Source organism: Arachis ipaensis, chromosome B7 (assembly GCF_059453495.1).
Source record: "Arachis ipaensis isolate K30076 ecotype BB chromosome B7, ASM5945349v1, whole genome shotgun sequence".
Classification (NCBI taxonomy): Eukaryota; Viridiplantae; Streptophyta; class Magnoliopsida; order Fabales; family Fabaceae; genus Arachis; species Arachis ipaensis.
In genome coordinates, this window is record NC_142442.1 from 5,346,052 (window position 1) to 5,352,417 (window position 6,366).

Here is a 6,366-nt window from a genome sequence, read left to right on the forward strand (position 1 = left end):
GCTCGCTTCGTCCGTTACATATTTGGTTTGAAACTGGACGAATCCACCAAACACCTGCACAGGGTATCTATATAGAATACAGGCTACTCTTCTTGCCCTCTCAGAATGGATCTTTTCACAGAACACACCTTTGAGTTCTTCAAATGAGATTGTGAAAGGAATCACAATATCTAACGGATTTTCACAAACAAATCTTACTCCTTCAGATGTTTGTAATAAAATCTGACCAAAATAATACACCTTCAATAAAACTTTGTCACTCATTTCTTTTAATCCCATAAACAAAATTAAAAACTTGAAAACTCGATCTGTAACTAATATGAACGCTAAGTAATGAAGAAATAGAGAAAGAAAAATCAGAGGAAAGAACCGTTGAAGAAGAAGAAGACACGAGTGGGTCTCACCAGCATTCATACACTTTTTTTTAGAGTCCCCAACATGTCGGATCCTCCAATTAGGTATACTTCATTCAAAAAATTATTAAAATAATCTACTCGCACCCTCTAATTTCGTTAAACGAATTAAAAAAAAATACCCTCTACTAGCAACTCGGAGAGTCCGATTAAGCGTATCAGAGGATTCAAAAATTCATCCCCTTCAAATCGGACCAACCGATTTGTTGGTCCAAAACTAAAACACAAACATATCTTAGGGTCCGAGCTAAAGCACCTGACACTAGAAAAAAGGCTGCCCCATATATTAGTATGAAATCCCATCATGCCATATTCGGAAATGACACACACCCTCCTTTCATATCAATAAAATTGAGCCGCTAGGTTAGGTTTGTGTAAAATTGAAGAAAGAGCGTGAAAATGGGTTTGAGGAATGAAAATGAAAATGGAAATGGCATCGGAGAGAGAGAGAGAACATCCACAATGCTACAGTCACTAAAACATGTAACCAAACGCAGATCCCTCTTCTCTTCTCTTCTCATTCAGATCAATTCCTTTTCTTCTTCTTCTTCATCTTCTTCTTCTCATAACTGCCACACCGTCTTAAGAAAAATAAACCAAAACGACGTCGCATCCTCCGTCAAGGACTGGTTCAACACGCGCGACCCACTCATCACCCGAATCTTTCAGATTCTTTCTTCGACGGACTCTAGCTCTGACGCCGCCCTCGACGCCTCTCTCGCCGCCCTAACACTCCCCCGTCTCGACGAGTCCTTCATCCTCACCGTACTCCACCATGGCACCGCCGCCGCCCACGTCTACCCCTGCCTCCGCTTCTTCGATTGGGCCGGCCGCCAGCCCGGCTTCCACCACACGCGCGGCACCTTCTCCGCCATCTTCAGAATCCTCGCACGCAACAGATCAATGTCAACCATCATCGAGTTCCTCCGATCCTTCCGCCGCCATGGCCCCGCCTTCTACCCTCGTGCGCGGTTCAATGATACTCTCGTCATTGGATATGCTATTGCGGGTAAGCCTGAGATTGCACTCCACCATGTTTCATGGTTTGGACTTGGATACCTTTGGTTACCATGTGCTTTTGAATGCCCTTGTTGAGAAGAGTTATTTCGATGTTGTTGATGTCATTGTTAGGCAGATTAGGATGAGGGGTTTTGATAATCGGTATACCAATGTCCTTGTTATGGAGAGTTTGTGTAAGCAGGGGAGGTTGGATGAAGCTGAAGGGTTCTTGTTTGGCTTGGTGGATGGTGTCAAGGAGTTTCCTGGCTCCGAGGTGAGTGTTTCTTGTGTTTCTTGTCCGTGTTTTGTGTGGGAGCAATAGGTTTGATCATGGTGTTAGGTTGGTTAGAGGGTTTGGAGATTCGGGGCTGGTTCCGTTGGATCATGCTTATGGGGTTTGGATAAGGGACCTTGTGAAGGGTGGCCTGGTTTGTCGAGATCCACTTAATATGGTTACCATGAATGCTGTGCTGTGCTTCTTTTGCAAGGTGGGGATGGTGGATGTCCCTCTTGATTTGTTCAAGTCCAAGGAAGCATTAGTCATAATTTTCAATTCCAAGGCAATCATGATGGAGCAACTCTTTCAGCTTATCAGTCATGCAATGCCTTGGATTGGAAAATTATGCCTAATGCTTCCACGTATGACAACTTTATAACGGCACTGTGCCGGGCGGGAAGAGTGGAAGATAGTTATTTGAATAGGGGAGATTTTGCTGCTCGTCTTCTCATTGAAATGAAGGAGAAGGGTCATAAAGTGACACCGGCTCTATGTAGAGTTGTTGTTTGTTGATTACTTCAGATGGGCAATTCAAGGTCTCTGCTTTTCAGTTTGTTTGAGATGCTGTCCCATAATGATAGTCAACATTATATTTATGATTGTTTCATTGATGCGGCTGGGCATGCCAAGCAGGCTGAGTTGGCTTGGAAAGTGTTTGAGTTGATGCAGAAGAATGGCATTCAGCCCACTTCATCTTCTCTAATTCTTATGTTGAAAGCTTATTTGAAAAGTGGAAGGACTTATGATGCTCTTATCTTCTTTAATAATGTTTGGTCCCTGGGATTGGCGACTAAAAAGTTATATAATTGCTTAGTTGTTTCTCTCTGCAAGAGCAAGAATCCTGAACCTGCGTATCTGCTCTTACCCCAAATGTTAAAAGACGGTTTTCATCCAACCATTGAATGCCATGAGAATCTTCTACTGGAGCTTTGTTCATCGAAAAGATATCATGAGGCAGTGAATCTTGTTAATGTGTATAAGAAAATGGGACGTCGATTAACCTCTTTTCTTGGTAACGTACTTCTTTATCAATCTATGTTTTCACCGGAAGTTTACAATGCCTGTGTTCGTTTAAGAGGAGTGAAAGAGGAGGGAAAAACTGATTGGTCAATGCTTAGCTTTGTGGTTGGTGCATTTTATGGTCATCATAGAGCTAGCCATGTTGAGGACTTGGAGAAATTAATAGCAAAGTGCTTTCCACTTGACATTTACACTTACAATATGTTGTTGAGAAAAGCATGTAAGAGTGATATGGGGAAGGCTTATGAGTTGTTTGAAAGGATGCGTCGAAGGGGCTTTGAGCCCAACCGTTATACCACCATGGTTTATGGTTTCAAAAGGCATGGGATGAGTGACGAGGCTCAGAGGTGGTTTCAAGAAAGTAAAAGGATACTATCCTACAGAGAAACCTGAATGCTCATTTAAGGAACAAGTGGTCAGTATGCGTTAGATATCCAAAATGGTCCACCCAATTTTGGTAAGGATATTTTTTAGAATTGCATATTTATCAAAAGAAAGAAGTTATCTTGGATGCATTGGATTTAGTTTTTTTTTTTTATCTGTATCATTTATTAATATTACTTCCTGTGCAATCCTTTTATGTTGACTATTCCCCTCCCCCACCAAAAAAAAACCCTTCTTTTTATGTGTGGAAGCAATGGGAAATAAAATAGTTTCCACATTGCATTATTTATCAGTTATCACATTAGATTTACATAAGCTGTGATATTTGATTTAACTTCATTTTTATCTGATACTGTTTTTTTTGCAAGTTTGATGTATTGCATCTTAACCTCATTTGATGGTAATAGTCATTGCCCAAGAAATAAAAAATCAAATATGATACAAAGTTGAAGCTTCAGATAGGGGATTGGTGTTCCCTCATTGATCTGCAACGTCTTCATTGCATTCTTATTTGAGCATAAGCTATATTGGTTTATCTTTATTTGACAATAGTTCTCTCTTCTACTGGCTCTTATTTTGGTTTGTAGAAGAATTAATCTGTCTTTTTTACCTTGGTTTCTTTAATGATTGTGTGCTTGACTCCCTTCCTTATTTAGAATTTGCACTTGAAGTCATATTTTAGTTCTTACTTCTGTTTGCCATTCATCAAAGCTTTCCTCATATTTCATCAAATGATTAGCCTCAAAATTTTCAAAAACAGGAATCAACTATGTTGATCTCTGGGTGGCCTCTTTTATTCTTTTCATGAACATATACTAGTAAATTACTATGAGAGCTTAGTATCTATATTTGTCAGGGATCATACAAGTTTATACTCTTCTTAGAACTCATTTTGCTAGAAACTTGCTACTTAGAAATACAGATTGAAAGCCAATGTTGTAAGAGTAGTTTGGGAGAGCTTTTCGTATAAGGTCTACTGCTTAGTGCAAAAAGAATCTAATTGAAAACTCAACAAACTGATATTGTTGAAAGAAACTGAGAGACGAGAAGAAAAAGAAAGGAGGAAGAAGAAATCGCAGGGTGGAGTTGGGGAGACGTTACTTGAGAAGTGTTTCAAAATTTCAAATTGGAGAAAATGAAACACACCGGATTTTGCAAAACGTTGAACTATTGCATCTTTTTCTCTGGTGTTTGCACTGCCAAAATTCATGGAGTCATGGTTCAAAGGATCTAAGCTTCATATATTTGAAGATGTTGACAAAGCTGCTTTGAGGTTTTTATTTTTATTTTTTTGGGTGATATATGAAAGTGAAGGAATTGAAAAAGAATGCTGAAAATAAGCGCACTTGATTGTTTTCATCATTGGGTGGCTACTGGCTAAAGATTATACTATTGTTTTGCACCATCAGAAAATCATAGAACCTTGGAAAGTTGGTCTATGGCTCTATGCTAACTATGTAGAAGTAATTTCATCCAATGAAAGAACCTCATAAAGGAAGTTGTCTTGTTGATATTGCTATAACTAGGAGTGATTAGAGCATGTAACTGAATTAATTACATGTGATGCAACTAGGTAAGATATTTCATTCTATTTTCTGATTTTCTTATTCCCTGGTCCAAATTTACTCTAGACTTGAATATGATTGGTTGAAAAATGAGATTCCATTATGAAATGATGCATCATGGCAAAGGCAAAGACAATCCAATAGTTGATGCATGATGCTGAAGAGAGTGTAGTGGCAGCTTCTTGATGGCTACTTGCACAATCTCAACAGAGTGATACGTGCTTTAAATGTTCGTGATATGAAGAGATCAAATATTATTTAAAAGTTATTAGTTTATTTTGATATATTTTTATTTTTGTTTATTTAATTATTAGATTGGACTTTATGTTTGTGGGCTTTAGGGTTTTCTTTGTTTTAACTTAATAAGAGGTTATAAGTACCTCCTAAGTCATTGTAGTCGTAGTATTGAGTGATTAGAGGTGCGAAAGCACTTTTTTTTTTTTTTTTTTTTGTTTCATGATGAAATCATAGTGTGAACAAATGATGTTAAGTGAGTCATTCTCTTGTTGTATGGAGAATTGGGTAGAAGGTTGATGAGTCTTTTCGATTCAATTTTTAAACTATGATATGGACAAGTTAGGTTGAGGAGTCTTTTTTCCGTATCAGAGCCATGATCAAACTAGTTCTAATTACCAAATATCAGTAATTGAATGCCATGAACAAATGCTTTGAATGTGCAACAGTGCATGCTCCCTGAAAAAAATTGCTTGCCAGAAGATCTTATTTTTGGAGTACACAATATAACACTTTGAGGTAAAGTTTAGGGTGCCCACATGTGCTATTGAAATAAAATAAATTATTTACTGCTGTTTAGGAAAAAAAGTTACTACAAAAATTAGCTACAATGTGACGAACAAAATTTACAAGAAAAGATTATAGGTAAATAAGAAAATGGAAGCTATTTTATAAACTAAAACTATATATTTTTACTATTGTTATTGTATATTCACTACCGTTTAGTTTATCTCCATATTTTTACTAAACATACTATTTTCAGTAAATTCTATTTCGATAAAATTTCCTCTATAAAATAATTATGTGGGAGCTTTGGCCTTTAGGGAGGCTGCTCAAAGCCTCAAACTACTCAAATATTCAGATAAAAGGAGACGAAACAAAAATTAAATCTTCCTTTTTTTAAGAAAAAAAAAAAAAAAACTGAGAACAAATGTGTAGATATTAAGATATTTCACTTTTCCGATCCAAAGAGGTAAATTATATAAATAGCTAGTTAACATATTTGATGTCATCCACCAAAAAAAAATATATTAACTCTATTTTATCTAAACAGTAATGTTTTATTGTGCTCACCACCAATATTATTTTCACATGCACAGGCATAAGTGGGTTGGTGATTCCCTGGATCTATAAGATTGGGATTGTAATAGATTTTTGATAGTGTCCTACATTCCTTTAAATTAAACCTCGCCTTTCCAAAAACGTTGTTTAAAAAAATATACAAGGTTAAAATTTTTAATATATATTTTGTATTTATTAAAATAAAATGTTCATATAAGTGGCGGGAGTTCGAATCCCGTCTTGTGCATGTAGCAATTCATTGGCTAGCGGCAGATCCTTAAATGGAACTTAGATCCACTATGGATTAGTCATTGACATGTCTGGTTGGGATATACTGTGGGCAACCAAAAATAAAATAAAATGTTCAAAAAGTATTTAGTTATATAATTTTAATTTAGTTGGAAGGAAAGAA

The 6,366-nt window shown here is 36.9% G+C and overlaps 1 pseudogene across 1 annotated transcript; it reads left to right on the forward strand.

The window, feature by feature from the left end:
* Positions 1-714: 714 nt before the first annotated feature.
* LOC107606567 (pentatricopeptide repeat-containing protein At1g71210, mitochondrial-like) lies at positions 715-4,612 on the forward strand (annotated as a pseudogene). The gene has a single exon (XR_015892147.1). The product of XR_015892147.1 is annotated as a pentatricopeptide repeat-containing protein At1g71210, mitochondrial-like (transcript).
* The last annotated feature ends 1,754 nt before the right edge of the window (positions 4,613-6,366 follow it).